Source organism: Tachyglossus aculeatus, unplaced genomic scaffold (genome assembly GCF_015852505.1).
Source record: "Tachyglossus aculeatus isolate mTacAcu1 unplaced genomic scaffold, mTacAcu1.pri SUPER_6_unloc_5, whole genome shotgun sequence".
NCBI classification, from domain to species: domain Eukaryota; kingdom Metazoa; phylum Chordata; class Mammalia; order Monotremata; family Tachyglossidae; genus Tachyglossus; species Tachyglossus aculeatus.
Genome location: NW_024044840.1, coordinates 1,181,988 through 1,198,896, shown reverse-complemented (window position 1 = coordinate 1,198,896; position 16,909 = coordinate 1,181,988). Strand labels below are relative to the sequence as shown.

Here is a 16,909-nt window from a genome sequence, read left to right as displayed (position 1 = left end):
GACATCAATACAGACATGTAAATGTCAGATACGGAAATAAGTGCTGTGGGGCTGGGATGAGGGAAGCAACAAGGGGAGCAAGTCAGGGTTTTCAAGCACTTAGTGATTCATATTGTACTCTCCCAGGCACTTAGTACAGTGTTCTGCATGTGGGGAGTCTTCAATAAATATGATTGATTGATTGATTGATTATCTCCAAAGCAATAGCAAAATGACCGGTCTCTTGCTGTACAGTACAGTCACCCCATCTCATTATTTAATCATTATCAATGAGCACTGTTCTTCCTGGACTTTCTCACAACAGGTGGGAAGTAGGGGATAGCATGGTGCTATTAAATCTTGTTAAAATTTAGGAATCAATTACTTGAAACTGAATACTTAAAGCCTCTCTCTATTTCCCAGTAAGCACTTAATAAACATTCCTCTAACTACTACTGGGTTTTTTTTTTACTGTTGCTCTCATTATTCCCAAAGTACATTCTTCCAAGTACATTTGAATGTCTAGATAACTCACCTGAGATATGGATCACCTGGGTGTGTCAGAAATTAGTTTCCCTGGGCTCATAGTACAAAATTAATAGAGCTGCGGAGATAACTTATAAGGAAATTCCTGTTTCATTTCCTTCTAGAGCTTCATGAGAAGATTTTCTTGGAGCTTGTACCTTTAGAAGGGAATATCCAATAAAGTTTTTGGTTAATTTACACAGACTGGATCGTGAAGGATTGTGTAATGTGACTCTGCTTAGACTTGGGGAAAAGAAGCAGTAAGAGCAGAAAAACCAAGAATGACTCCGAGATCCTGGGGGAAGGTTAGAAGAGAAAGGAGTCTCTCCTGACTGTAGAACAAGGAAGCTCTGCCAAGAAAATTCACTCTGCTATGGTCTATAAAGTGGGAGTGGGAAGGAGAGATCAAGGAAGTAGGAGTTTCAGTGAAATGATTGAACTGGAAAAGATTATAAAACAGAGAATGGGGAGGGAGGTAAGGAGCCAAGTCAGGAAGTGGGGACACTGAAGTGCTAATCTCCAACAAGAAGTCCCTGGCTCCCCTGATTCTAAATTGAGACAATCCAACCTCTGATGGCAAGTATTCAGGCCTTGCCATGTTTTGGAACTCTAATACCAGGCTACACCAGATCGTGGAGTTATAATCCTTGGGACTCACCCTACTATTCATTCATTCAATCATTTTTATTGAGCACTTACTGTGTGCAGAGCACTGTACTAAACGTTTGAAAAGTGCAATTCAGCTACAGAGACAATCCCTGCCCACAATGGGCTCACAGTCAAGATGACAGGCTCACACTGTGATGATCTCGTTTTCAGGCTACCCAAGGAGAGACCCTCAGCCTGTGAGACAGATATTCTCCTGATTCAACTTTCCTGTTAGATAATACTAAGGCAAGCTTTACTTATATTTCAAGGAAAAAGTGTCATTTATAATGAAAGCATCCTTTAGTGAAGTTATTTATGCTATATATGTATATATTTCCAACTTCAAAAATTAAAATGCACCTAATATATAAGATGCATTTTTATTTTTGAAGTTGGAAATCCTAGGAAATGATTCAGGTGAGGATTGTTAATTGAATTTGTAGGAGGGATGGATGAAGGTCTGATAAGGGGAATTGAAGTAGGCATTAAACCAATGGGTTTTATAAATGCAAGGGATAACAGGAGATCTTTATATTATATTTAAATTGGGTGTTGAAAACAGTCTTGCCACTTTATGTATTAATGCATTAAAATTGTGGTGTCGCGATAAATGGCTAGTGAGTCAAAATAATTGACTAGAAAAATGGGGAAGGAAAAAGAGCTAAATAAATGATAAAATGGCAACCTTAATTGTAATTCCAGGCACATTACATCGCTTATAAGTGCCACAATTTTTTGTTTTCCTCCAGGACTGCATGCAGATGAGGGCTATGCACAATCACTCTACCACGGCTGAGTTTATTCTGATGGGATTCCCGGTTCCTGGGGAGCTACATATCATCCTGTTCTTGCTGTTTCTAGCCATCTACATTTTCACTTAGGTGGGGAACCTAGGAATGGTTCTGCTAATCAGGATGGACTCCCGGCTTCATAACCCCATGTATTACTTCTTGAGTGTCTTATATTTCCTAGTTGCCTGCAACTCCTCAGTTGTCACCCCCAAGATGTTGCTGAATTGTTTAGTGGTGAATAAATCCATCTCTTTTTCTGGCCATGCTGCACAAATGATTTTCTTGGTAACTTTTGGAACCACTGAGTGCATTCTCCTGGCTGCCAGGGCTTATGATCACTATGTAGCCATTTCTAACCCTCTGCTCTACATGGCCATTATGTCACCCAGAATCTATGTGCCTCTTATCATTGATACGCATATTGTTGGCATGCTGCATGGTATTTTTCACACAGCTGCCACCTTCAGTTTATTCTTCTGTGGCTCCAACGAAATCAGGCATTTTTTTCTGTGCTATCCCCCAACTCTTATCCCTCTCCTGCTCTGATACGCACATCAGTGATGTGTTACTCTTCAATTTTGTGAGTGCTATTGAGATGGTCACCGTCCTGATTGTGCTCATCTCCTATGGCTGTATCCTGGATGCAATCCTGAGGATCCTGAGGATCTGCTCCACTCAAGGGAGACACAAGGATTTCTCAACTTGTGCCTCCCGCCTAGAGGGAGAGACGATATATCACTGTACGTTACTCGCTGCATTCATCAGACCCAATTCGAGCTACACTCTGGAGCATGGCATGGTGGTGTCTATATTTTATGCCATTGTGATTCCAGTGTTGAATTTGTTAATCTACAGTTTGAGGAACACGGACGTGGGGGAAGCCTTTAAAAAAGCATTAAAAACAGTCTGGTTCCAGTAATGAAATTGTGTTATCAGCTTTCTTACGAAAACAATTTAAATTCTCCTTTTCAGTTTATCTGTCCTAAATGAGTTCTTCTACAAGTCTCTAGGGGCACCTCATGACCTGTCTTCTTGTTTTGTAAATCTCCACTCCTTGATTTATTTTACTGTTTTGCTCTTATATTTCAGTACATTATGTAATGTACAATAATTTATTCTGGTTTTTAGTTTTAGCAGGAAATAATCTACATTCTATCTATTGCATCCTTAAAATATTATCCATTTCAAATACCCCTGTACTTCATTAGTCATAGGTTTGGGAGTGCCATGTAGTATCCCACAGAATGTCTTGAGTGGCAAAATCACAAATGGAAAAGAAATCACTCAGGATTAGGTCCTCTCCTTTCCCTGGAGTTCTATTGGCCAGGTAGAAGCAGCGTGACTCAGTAGAAAGAGCTGGGCTTAGGAGACAGAGGTAATGTGTTCTAATACCGGCTCCACCACTTGTCAGCTGTGTGACTTTGGGCAAATCACTTAACTTCTCTGGGCCTCAGTTACCCATCTGTAAAATGGGGATTAAAACTGTCAGCCCCACATGGGACAACTTGATCACCTTGTATCTACCCCAGTGCTTAAAACAGTGCCTTGCATATAGTAAGCACTTAACAAATACCATCATTATTATTAGAAGCCCCACATCCCTGAATCCTTGAATTTTGAATGAGTTGAGATCATGCCATATCCTACCAAGTTAAGCGCTTACTATGTGCCAAGAACTGTTCTAGTTCAAATGCTCTCCCCACTACTGGGTCTGTCAAGTCAATTTTAGACAGCTAGTTTGAATTCTGAAGGACAAAATATAAAATCTTTATTCTACCTTAGCAGAGTATTTTTTTTTTTTGGCCTGAATTGCCCCATGTCTTAACTGTTCTCTCTGCTTCTTCATCTAATCACAGTGTGTAGTTCAAGGAGTGGAGCTTCCTTAGTTCTTTTTTTTTTCATACTTTGTAAAGACACAATTTGTTCATTTAAATTCCACACCCACACATTTTAAAATAATAATAATGTCACGTTAAGTACTTACTATGTGCTAAAGTCCATATTATAAGAGCTGAGGTAGAGACAATAATGATAATAATTTTGTTATTTGTTAAGGGCTTCCTGTGTGCCTAGCACTGTTCCAAGTGCTGGGGTACATACAAGGTAATCAGGTTGGACCAAGGCCCTGTCCCACAAAGGGCTAACAGTATTAATCCCCATTTTACAGATGAGGTAACTGAGGCACAGATAAGTAAAGAGACTTGCCCAAGGTCACACAACAGACATGTAGCAGAGGGCTGAGCTTAGAATCCATGTCCTTTGACTCCCAGGTCCGAGCTCATTTCACTAGGCCACGATGCAGTATTTTTGTATTTAGAATAACAGTGCCCTGGAATGAAAGCTTCATCTTTACTTACCCATTATCTCTCGAGGGAGCACAGCAGCCATCAAAATTTTCACTGACAGAACTCTTTCAGAGGTTCATTAATAATAAGAAGCAATCATATATGCACTAAGAGGGGTTGGAATGGAGAATAATAATAATAATTATGGTATTTGTTAAGCACTTACTATGTGTCAAACACTGTTCTAAGCAAGGTAATCAGCTTTTCCCACGTGGGGCTCAGTCTCAATCCTCATTTTACTGATGAGGTAACTGAGGCACAGGGAAGTTAAGTGACTTGCCCAAGGTCGCACAGCAGACAAGTGGTGGAGACTGTATGCTCTCATGTCTTTTTCTCTTCAATGCTCAAATCAGTTAGTCAGTCACTCAATCATGTTTATTGAGCACTTAGATTGTGAGCAGAGCACTGTACTAAGCACTTGGGGGACTCTATAACAATGCAACAGACATATTCCCTGCCCACAATGAACCTAGAGTCTAGAGTTAGATTCACGTGAGTGCTCACCCAGATACCAGAAGGAGACTGGAGGCCACTGCTTAAATTTACATAACACAGACAGTGCTCTGCACACAATAAGTGCTCAATAAATCATCATCATCATCAATCGTATTTATTGAGTGCTTACTGTGTGCAGAGCACTGTACTAAGCGCTTGGGAAGTACAAGTTGGCAACATATAGAGACGGTCCTGACCCAACAGTGGGCTCACAGTCTAAAAGGGGGAGACAGAGAACAAAACCAAACATACTAACAAAAACAATAAACAGATATGTACAAGTTAAATAGAGTAATAAATATGTACAAACATATATACAGGTGCTGTGGGGAAGGGAAGGAGGTAAGATGGGGGGTTGGAGAGGGGGACGAGGGGAAGAGGCTCAGTCTGGGAAGGCCTCCTGGAGGAGGTGAGCTCTCAGTAGGGCCTTGAAGGGAGGAAGAGAGCTCGCTTGGCGGCTTCTGGGCCAATAAGGGTGTCTGGCCCGTCGTGCCGTTTGAGGAAGTCAGTGGCGATGCAGCCATTTCCTCAACTGCAGGTGTCTTTCGTGCACCCGCGGCTGACTCGTCCCCTCAGCCAGACTGGCCCTTGCAAGGGTTAGTTTTGGAGGCTTCCGTGTTTCCGAGTGCGCAGTGTGTGCGCAGTGTGTGCAGTTTTAATCAACAAATACCATTTGTTGATTAAAAATTAGTAACCCATTACTCCTTTATAATACACTTCAACTAGAAATCAAAGCAGTGGAAAGGAGTCAAGCAAGTGAATTATCTGGATTCATTCATTGAATCGTATTTATTGAGCACTTACTGTGTGAAGAGTACTGTACTAAGCACTTGGGAAGTACAAGCTGGAAACATATAGAGATGGTCCCTACCCAAGAACGGGCTCACAGTCTACAAGGGGGAAACAGACAACAAAGCAAAAACATGTAGACAGTTGTCAAAATGAACAAAAGAGAATTATAGCTATATCCAAATCATTAATAAAATAAATAGAATAATAAATATGTACAAGTAAAATAAATGGGGTAATAAATGTGTACAAACATATAGACAGGTGCTGTGGGGAGGGGAAGGAGGTAGGGCGGGGGGGATAGGGAGGGGAATAGGTGAGCTCTCAGTAGGGCTTCGAAGGGAGGAAGAGAGCTAGCTTGGTGGTTGTGTGGAGGGTGGGCATTCCATTAATTCATTCATTCATTCAATCGCATTTAATGAGCACTTACTGTGTGCGGAGCACTGTACTAAGCGCTTGGGAAGTACAATTTGGCAACATTCCAGGCCAGGGGGAAGGCATGGGCCGGGGGTCGATGGTGGGACAGGAGAGAACAAGACACTGTGAGGAGGTTAGCGGCAGAGGAGTGGAGGGTGCAGGCTGGGCTGTAAAAGGAGAGAAAGGACGTGAGCTACAAGGGGGCGAGGCGATGGAGAGCCTTGAGGCCGAGTGTGACTGGTAGCCACTGGAGATTTTTGAGGAGTGGAGTAACATGCCCAAAGTGTGTCTGCACAAAGATGATCCGGGCAGCAGCGTGAAGTATACACTGAAGTGGGGAGAGACAGGAGGATGGGAGATTAGAGAGGCAGCTGATGCAGTAATCCAGTCGGGATAGGATGACAGATTGAACCAGCAAGGTAGCGGTTTCGATGGCGAGGAAAGGGCGGATCTTGCTGATGTTGTGGAGGTGAGACTGGCAGGTTTTGATGATGGATTGGATGTGAGGGGTGAACGAGAGAGCAGAGTCGAAGATGACACCAAGTTTGTGGGCTTTTGAGATGGGAAGGGTGGTAGTGCCATCTACAGTGAAAGGAAAGTAAGGGAGAGGGCAGGGTTTGGGATTGAAGATAAGAAGTTCAGTCTTGGACATATTGAGTTTTAGATGGCGGACAGACATCCAGTTGGAGATGCCCTGGAGTCAGGAGGAGACCTGAGCCTGAAGGGAGGGAGAGAGAGCAGGAGCAGAGATGTAGATTTGGGTGTCATCAGCATAGAGATAATAGTTGAAGGTGTGGGAGAGAATGAGTTCACCAAGGGAGTGAGTGTAGATAGAGAACTGAGGGGGACCAAGAACTGACCCTTGAGGAACCCCTACAGTAAAGGGATGGGAGGGAGAAAAGGAGCCCGCAAAGGATACTGAGAATGAACGGCCAGAGAGATAAGAAGAAAACCAGGAGAGGATGAAGTCTGTGAAGCCCAGGTTGGATAGCGTGTTGAGGAGAAGGGGGTGGTCCACAGTTTCGAGGCAGCAGAGAGGTCAAGGAGGATTAGTATAGAGTAGGAGCCGTTGGAGTTGTCAAGAGGAAGGTCAGGGGTGACCTTTGAGACAGCAGTTTCACTGGAGTGTAGGGGACAGAAGCCATATTGGAGGGGGTCGAGGAGAGAATTAGCGTTGAGGAATTCGAGTAAGTGGGTGTAGACTACTCGTTCAAGGAGTTTGGAAAGGAATGGTTGGAGGGAGAAAGGGCAATAACTTGAAGGGGAGGTGAGGTCAAGAGAGGGCTTTTTTAGGATGGGAGAGACGTGGGCATGTTTGAAGGCAGAGGGGAAGGAACCACTGGAGAGTGAGTGGTTGAAGATGGAAGTTAAGAAGGGGAAGAGGGAAGGGGCTAGAGATTTCATAAAATGAGAGGGAATGAGGTCAGAGGCACAGGTAGTTGGAGTAGCACTTGAAAGGAGGGAGGAGATCTCATCTGAGGATACTGCTGGGAAGGATGTATATATCCAACCTCTACAGCCCACAATAATTCATTCTTGAACCATTTACACTGCTTAAAGACAACAGTGTTACACTGTTCCATCAACCAAACACCAAAAAAGGGATGTGTTGAAATTCTTTTTCCTAAAATGTCCTCAGTTTTAAAGGGGGTGAATAGCTCCAATGATTAAAGTTGGGGTAAAACAAGAATACTGAAACTGTCACCTTGAGATGCCACTGAATTCTAGTCCTGCAACATTTGTGCATTTAATTGTTCTAGTTTACTAAAAATTTAATGTGCTTCATTCATTCATTCATTCAATCAATCAATCCTATTTATGAAGTACTTACTGTGTGCAGAGCACTGTACTAAGCGCTTGGAAAGTACAATTCGTCAATAGACAGCTAGAGCTTCATCAAATCCCAAGAAAGGATTAAGCCTTGGGGAAAATTTGGCTCACTACACATTGTGTCCTGAAACATTTACTTGACTGGCTACTTGCATGAGGTAGCAAAGAAAGAACTGAAAATTTTAAGAACTGAAATTTACAGATATGCTTCTCTGTTAGAAATGTTTCTCTATCCATTTTCCCCCTCAAGCTACTGCCATGAACAGTATCACATTTAGCATTTCATTTCTCGACTGTATTAAAACAGCACTGATATTAGTTATTAAAATTTTCTAATGGACTCCTCATAAGATTTCCAAAATAACAACCTTTCTACAATGGCCTGAGGATAGAGAATCACTTCAGCCTAGTGGCAAGAGCACGGAACCCACAGTCAGAGGACCTGGGTTCTAATCCCATCTCCCTCATTTACCGGCTGTGTGACCTTGGGCAAGTCACTTAACTTATTTGTGCCTCAGTTCCCTCATCTGCAAAGAGGGAATTCAATGCCTTTTTCTCCCTTCTATTTAGACTGCGGAACCTTATTCTCTTGTCTCTTTGTATCTACCCCAGCACTTGGCACATAGTAGGGAAGCAGCATGGCTCAGTGGAAAGATTCCGGGCTTGGGAGTCAGAGGTCATGGGTTCTAATCCCGGCTCTGCCACTATCATCTGTGCGACTTTGGGCAAGTCACTTAACATAAGCACTCAATAGATATGATTGATTGATAGTGTGTGTCCCCCCTTTGCTATTAACAGAGGAATGGGAACTCCACTAGATACAACCTAACAGTTCCCCTTAAGAGTTGAATATGTTCTATCTCCAAGATGTAATCTGTGAACCAGCCTGGAAGAATGCATGATAATGTTATATTGTAAAATATATCTGTATTAATGTCTGTTCCCCCATCTAGGCTGTAAGCTCATTGTGGGCAGCGAATGCATTTACTAGTTCTATTGTATTGTACTCTCCCAAGTGCTCAGTATAGTGCTCAGCAAACAGTAAGGGCTTACTAAATGCGACTGATTGACTAATTGATTTGAATTGCCCAATCCATATGCTTTCATATTTCATCAGTTTTCAGATCATTTGGGGAAACAAATCCCAAAAGTCATGAGACCAAATAAGAACATTTCCAAATTGAATCCCAGAACAGACCTGGAAAATCAATGAAATACAAATTATTTAACTCCCTTGTCCTACCCAATCATCCTAGGAAGGTTGATAGGCCAGGAAATTTAATGTCTTCCTGTGATGCCTAGTTAAATGCCTAGATTGTCATCTGGATTGTCATCACTTTGCATAGTCTGGGGCACTGGGGTAGGAGATAGCATTACCAGTCAATCAGTCTGGGGCTGAGATCAGCCAGAAGCAATTCTCACTGTGGGAGAATTGCCTACTGAGAGGAGTGATGAGGATCTGTCAAGGTGGTGCTAGCTAAGCCAATCAGTATGACTCCAATCTGACAGAAATAAACTTTACTAGCAATTCCTAAAACCCTCTCAGGATGGCACCTGGAGAGTTTCCAGTAATCTACCAGTCTCAGCACTGGGAGGGAATGTCAAGCAGTGACATATCCATTTCATTCCAGACTTGGGCAGTGGCTAGCAAGTGGAAGACAATCTGCTACAAATCAAACTCATCTGTGCTGTACAGCAGCGACATGGGTGAGCCAGTTGTGGGCAGGGATTGTCCCTGTTTGTTGCTGAATTGTACTTCCCAAGCTCTTAGTACAGTGCTCTGTATACAGGAAGTGCTCAATAAATACGATTGAATGAATGAATGAAGGTGAAGACAGGTCTACTGTACAGAAGAAAGCAATGGAAAGCATCTTTGCATTTATACCAAGAAACCTCTATGGATACACGACCAGAACAAATGAAGATGGAGGTGGGGTCTTCTGGGAAAGGCATGTCCATTGAGTCACTATGGGTCAGAGACGACTCAACAGCATAAGACAGACAAGTGTTTCCTAAAGAGTCTGTTCATAGGATGATTTTCCCATTGCTAATTTCTACAGCCCTTCAATCTCCACAAATCTTGTAGCTGATGAGTATTAAGCTAATAATAATAATAATAATAATAATAATAATAATAATAATAATAATGGTATTTGCAAGTGCTTACTATGTGCCAGGCACTGTACTAAGCTCTGAGGTGATACAAGCAAATGGAGTTGAACACAGTCTCTGTCTCACAGGAGCGTTACATTCTCAATCCCCATTATACAGATGAAGTAACTGAAGCCCGGAAATGGGAATTCATTCATTCATTCAGTCATATTTATTGAGCGCTTACTGTGCAGAGCACTGTACTAAGCTCTTGGGAAGTACAAGTCGGCAACATATAGAGACGGTCCCTACCCAACAAGTCTAGAAGGGGGAGACAGACAACAAAACAAAACACGTAGACAGGTGGCAAAATCGTCAGAACAAATTGGATTAAAGCTATATGCACATCATTAACAAAATAAACAGAATAGTAAATATGTACATGCAAATGAATAAAGTAATGAATCTGTCAAATATATATACAAATGCTGTCGGGAGGGGAAGGAGGTAGGGCTGGGGGCAGGGATGGGGAGGAGAGGAAAAAGGGGGCTCAGTCTGGGAAGGCCTCCTGGAGAAGGTGAGCTCTCAGTAAGGCTTTGAAGGGAGGAAGAGAGCTAGCTTGGCAGATGTGTGGAGGGAGGGCATTCCAAGACAGGGGAAGTACGTGGGCCGGGGGTCCACGGTGGAACAGGTTAGAACGACATACAGTGAGGATGTTAGCAGCAGAGGAGCAGATGGTGTGGTCTGGGCTGGAGAAGGAGAGAAGGGAGGTGAGGTAGGAGGGGGCAAGGAGATGGAGAGCCTTGAAGCTGAAAGTGAGGATTTTTTGCTTGGTTCATAGGTTGACAGTCAGCCACTGGAGTTTTTTGAGGAGGGGAATAACATGCCCAGAGCGTTTCTGCACAAAGATAATCCAGGCAGCAGAGTGAAGTATAGACTGAAGTGAGGAGTGACAGGAGGATAGGATATCAGAGAGGAGGCTGATGCAGTAATCCTGTTGGGATAGGATGAGTTATTGAACCCGCAAGGTAGCGGTTTGGATGGAGAGGAAAGGGAAGATTTGGGGTTGTTGTAGGGGGAAGACTGGCAGGTTTTGGTGACAGATTAGAATTGAATTGATTTGCCCAAGATCAAACAGCAGACAAGTGGTGGAGCTCGGAGAAGAATCCATGATCTTTTGACTCCCAAGCCCGTGTCCTATCCAATACACCTTGCTACTTTTTCATGATAATTAAAACTAACTGCGGTGTTTGTTAAGTGAAGTAACATGGCATAGTGGGTAGACACCGGCCTGGGGATCAGAAGGATCTGAATTCTAAACCTGGCTCTGCTGCTTGTCTGCTGTGTGGCCTCTAACAAATCACTCAACTTCTCTGTGCCTCGGTTTTCTCATCTGTAAAATAAGTGTTAATACTGTGAGCCCCAAATGGGACATGGACTGTGTCCAACCTGATTAGCTAGTATCTACTCGATGCTTGTATCTACCCATACCATGAAAAAGTGCTTATGATGTGCCATGTACTCAGGTATGTGCTGGGGTAGATACAAGATACAGATCAGGTAGAGTCCCTGGCCCACTTTGGGATCACAGTGTCAATAAGAGGGAGAATGGGTGCCGAACACCCATTTAATAAATGAGGAAACTGAGGCACAGAGCAGTTTAGTGACTTGCCCAAAATCACACGGCAGGGAAGTGATGACGTTTTAGCACTGCTTGTTGTCTTATGCTGTCAAGTGGTGTCCAACCTATAGTAATGCCATAGGTACATCTATCTCAGATTGCCCTACTTCCATCTGCAACAATTCTGATAGTATATCCATAGAGTTTTCTTCATGAAAATATTTAAGCAGTTTACCATTGCCTCCTTCTGCACAGTAAACAAGTCACTGTCTTCGACTCTCTCATGCTGCTGCTGCCCAGCGCAGATGAGTTTTGACTTGTATCAGATTGCCTTCCACTCACTAGCCAATGTTCAAGCTACGAAGGGAATGGGTATACCTTTGTTCGACTCTCCCTCCCATAGTCGAGACTTGTGAAGTACTGGAAACTCTCCAGGTGCAACCCTGAGAGAGGTAGCACTGCTTAAAGCACGCTAAAGTTGGTTCATCTGTCAGAAATGCAGCAGATCAGAAGGTTCCCCCTGGAGTGTAGATGCTACAACCTGCTACAACCTTGTATCAGATGAGCAATTACAGGAAATAACCCATTTTATTGGCAAAAAATGAGAGGGGGTAGGGCAGAGATCTCTGGAATACTCCTAACCTACACTTTACCCTGACTCCCTTGGCTAAAGATGCTGGCACTGAGAGACATGTTGGGGATTTGAACAGTGGAGGTAAAATGGTGGGAAATGAAAGCAGCACCATGACCCAGGATTCAGGGCAGTAGGTCTTTCAGCCAGGAATGAGTACATAGAAACTGTACTATGTACATTGTCAAATGCCCAAAGTCACATTTCATCTAAAATAATGAACTTGCAAGCTAACATATATCTGAGGAAAATCTGGCATGGAGGTGAACTTGTTCATTTTCTCATCATCTCTTTGAGGTGGGAAGGAATTAAGAACTCTCAATTATCAGTAATCTTCATCCAATGGAGGGGAGCAATAATGTGAACAAGGCAGACCACAGATAAATCCAAAAAGGGAAGACCTCATCTGGAAAGTGCGGGGAAGGATGATTCTTTGGCTCATCAGATGTTGTGAGAAGGCAATGGAAATGACTCACCCTCTTTTCTCCTCTCTAAACGTTTGATGGGGAATTAAAAAAAAGTATCCCATGCATACCTGGAGAGAGTACTAAATGGAAAATGTGGTGGGGGGGGGGAACGCAGAACCTGCATTAAGGAAAACTTATGGTGAACCCCTCCCTCTGCCCATCCACCTCCTCCCTCTGCCCATCAGCCAAGCTAGCTCTCTTCCTCCCTTCAAGGCCCTACTGAGAGCTCACCTCCTCCAGGAGGCCTTCCCAGACTGAGCCCCTTCCTTCATCTCCCCCTTGTCCCCCTCTCCATCGCCCATCTTACCTCCTTCCCTTCCCCACAGCACCTGTATATATGTATAGATGTTTGTACATATTCATTACTCTATTTATTTATTTATGTATTTTACTTGTACATATCTATTCTATTTATCTTATTTTGTTAGTATGTTTGGTTTTGTTCTCCGTCTCCTCTTTTTAGACTGTGAGCCCACTGTTGGGTAGGGACTGTCCCTATATGTTGCCAACTTGTACTTCCCAAGCGCTTAGTACAGTGCTCTGCACACAGTAAGTGCTCAGTAAATACGATTGATTGATTATGGTGAAACACTCTGAGTCTGATTCCTTCATTAAGCCATATCCATTGAGTACTTACTGTATGCAAAGTATTGTACCAAGCACTTGGGAGAGTACAATATAGCAACAGGAACATTCCTGCCCACAACGAACTCACAATCTAATGTTACTCACCTACACACAACTATTACTTTATTCAGTTTCCAGGCAGAAGCATGTTGTCAGAAGAATAAATTGCTGTGTTCTCTTGAAACAGAAGGTGCACATTTGTGCAGTGGAAAAATTGACTGTAGAGTAAATTTCCATACTGTTTCTTTCCCAAAAATACTCTAGACTGTAAACGTGTTGTGGGAAGAGAATGTGTCTGTTAATTGTTGCATTGCTCTGCAAACAGTTAGTGCTCAATAAATACAATTGAAAGAATTAATGAATTTTCACATCAACAATTTCAATCAATTCACACAGTATCTCTGGGACATAGGAAGAGGCAGAGATTACTATCCCTGTTCCAGGAAGAGTAAATTGATGTTGAGAAGTCATAACCTGCCTTAGATCAATCAGCAGGCCAATCAAAATTTAGGCCTCATCATTCCCAGAATCATACACTTTCCACAATACTCCTTGGAGAAAGTTCCTAGGAGAAAATACTGACTGATGATAATAATAATAAAAATGTTGGTATTTGGTAAGCGCTTACTATGTGCCAAGCATTGTTATAAGCACTGGGATAAAAACAAGGTCATCAGGTTGTCCCACGTGGGGCTCACAATCTTAATCCCCATTTTATGGATGAGGCAGATGAGGCCCAGAGAAGTTAAGTGACTTTACCAAAGTCATACAGCTGACAAGTGGTGGAGCGGGGATTAGAACCCACTACCTTGCTTCCCAAGTCCATGCTCTTTCCACTTAGCCATGCTGCTTCCCGCGTCATGCTGTAGGGTTGCAGCTGATGAGTTCTGAGAAATCTGCACAGATAACCCACAAATGAATACTCTAAATTGACAAATGAATTGAATGTACCTGATCTAAGTTGAGTTATAATCATGCCTGTTTATCAAATTGAAATTGGAAACCATTATGTCTGCCTCCTTTCTCAATGAGCTGCCCTAACACCTTCCCTTTAGAACTCTTCATGGTTTTGCCTTGTCACTTACTGAGTTGTTTTTCTCCTAGGTTTCTCCAGTGTGTGGATATACTGCCTCAATGCCTCACCCTTTGTTCTCCTCTCTAAATGTTTCATGGGGAAGGGTCACGGACAGCCGACTGGATATCAAATACCCCTACGACCAGACCACACCCTCTGCTCCTCTGCTGCTAATCTCCTCACTTGGGCTCATTCTTGCCTGTTCCGCCATCGAACCCCAGCCCACATCCTCCCCATGGCCTAGAATGTCCTCCCTCCGCACATCCGCCAATTTAGCTCTCTTCCTCCCTTCAAAGCCCTACTGAGAGCTCACCTTCTCCAGGAGGCCTTCCCAGACAGAGCCCCCTTCTTCCACTCCTCCTCCCTATCCCCCCGCCCCTTCCTCTCCCCCTCCCCATCCCCCGCCTCACCTCTTTCCCCTCACCACAGCACCTGTATGTATATTTGTACAAATTTATTACTCTATTTTACTTGTACATATTTACTATTCTATTAATTTTATTTGGTTAATATATTTTGTTTTGTTGTCTGTCTCCCCCTTCTAGACCGTGAGGCCGTAGTTGGGTAGGGATCGTCTCTATATGTTGCCAAATTGTACTTCCCAAGCGCTTAGTATGGTGCTTTGCACACAGTAAGCGCTTAATAAATATGATTGAATGAATAAATACGATTGAATGAATAAATATGATTGAATGAATGAATGAATGAATAAATGTCATTATTATCATTATAATTATGTCCAGAGCAATATGCCTTAAAATGATTACTGGGGCATATGTTGCAGGCTTCTTGAAGTCAGTGATTCATACAAGTTACATAAGTAGCCTGTCTTTCTGTGACTCTAATGTCATCCAACAGGTTTTCTACATTAGCCCTCTACTCCTCAAACTCTCCTGCTCAGACATCCATGTGAATGAAAGTTTCATTTTTACATGTGCAGGATTAAATATGTTAGGCATCTTATTCATAATTCTAACTTCTTACACATATGTCCTGTCCTCCATCTTGCACACTGCTGAAGGCAGGCACAAAGCCTTCTCTACCTGTGCTTCCCATCTGACAGATGCATTATATTCTATGGGATATTAATCTTTATGTATCTACAACCTAGTTCTAACTATTCACTAAATGAAGATCGTGTGATGTCAGTCTTCTACACAGTGGTGATACCCATGTTAAACCCCCTGATCTACAGCTTGAGAAACAAGGAGGTAAAGGAAGCTCTAAAGAAACTGATTTTGAGAAACAGAATTCCTGTGATTATTTAGGCTGTTTGAGTAATTTAGCAAGGAATGATCGTGAGCTGAGTTTAGGATTCATTCATTCATTCAATCAATCGTATTTGAGTGCTTACTGTGTGCAGAGCACTGTACTAAGCGCTTGGGAAGTACAAGTTGGCAACATATAGAGCCAGTCCCTACCCAACAGTAGGCTCACAGTCTAGAAGGGGAGGACAGACAACAAAACATATTAACAAAATAAAATAAATAGAATAAATATGTACAAGTAAAATAAATAGAGTAATAAATACATACAAAATATATACATATATACAGGTGCTGTGGGGAGCAGAAGGAGGTAAGGTGGGGGGATGTAGAGGGGGAGGAGGGGGAACATATAGAGCCGGTCCCTACCCAACAGCGGGCTCGCAGTCTGGAAGGAGGAGACAGACAACAAAACATATTAACAAAATAAAATAAATAAAATAAATATGTACAAGTAAAATAAATAATTAGAGTGATAAATATGTACAAACATATATACATATATACAGGTGCTGTGGGGAGGGGAAGGAGGTAAGGCAGGGGGGATTGGGAGGAGGAGGAGCGGAGGAACATATTCATTCATTCAATCGTATTTATTGAGCGCTTACTGTGTGCAGAGCACTGTACTAGGCGCTTGGGAAGGACAAGTTGCCAACATATAGAGCCAGTCTCTACCCAACAGTAGGCTGACAGTCTAGAAGGGGAGGACAGAAAACAAAACATATTAACAAAATAAAATAAATAGAATAAATACGTACAAGTAAAATAAATAGAGTAATAAATATGTACAAACATATATACATATATACAGGTGCTGTGGGAAGGGGAAGGAGGTAAGTCGGGGGGGATGGAGAGGGGGAAGAGGGGGAACATATAGAGCCTGTCCCTACCCAACAGCGGGCTCACAGTCTGGAAGGAGGAGACAGACAACAAAACAAAACAGATTAACAAAATAAAATAAATAGAATAGTAAATATGTAATATACGATTGAAAGAATGAACGAATCCCGCATAAGCTTGCCTTCAACCTTATGAAATAAATAACTTCTAACCCAGAAAAGAGAAAGAACTGGCCTTAGGTGAGTGCTATTAGTGAATTACTATGGTCTTTGGAATTCTTTTTTATTGTTATTATTATCATTATTATAATGTTGTCACAGATTTTCTGGGCCTCAGTTACCTCATCTGTAAAACGGGGAGTAAGACTATGATCTCCATGTGGGACAGGTACTGTGTCCAACCTGATTAGGTGGCACATAGTAACTGCTTAACAAATACTATTAAGATTAAGAAAGCAAACAAAAAAAGAAAAA

At 42.5% G+C, this 16,909-nt stretch overlaps 1 pseudogene; it reads left to right on the top strand.

Moving 5' to 3' along the window:
* The first annotated feature begins 1,560 nt into the window (after window positions 1-1,560).
* On the top strand, window positions 1,561-15,599 carry LOC119922135 (annotated as a pseudogene).
* The last annotated feature ends 1,310 nt before the right edge of the window (window positions 15,600-16,909 follow it).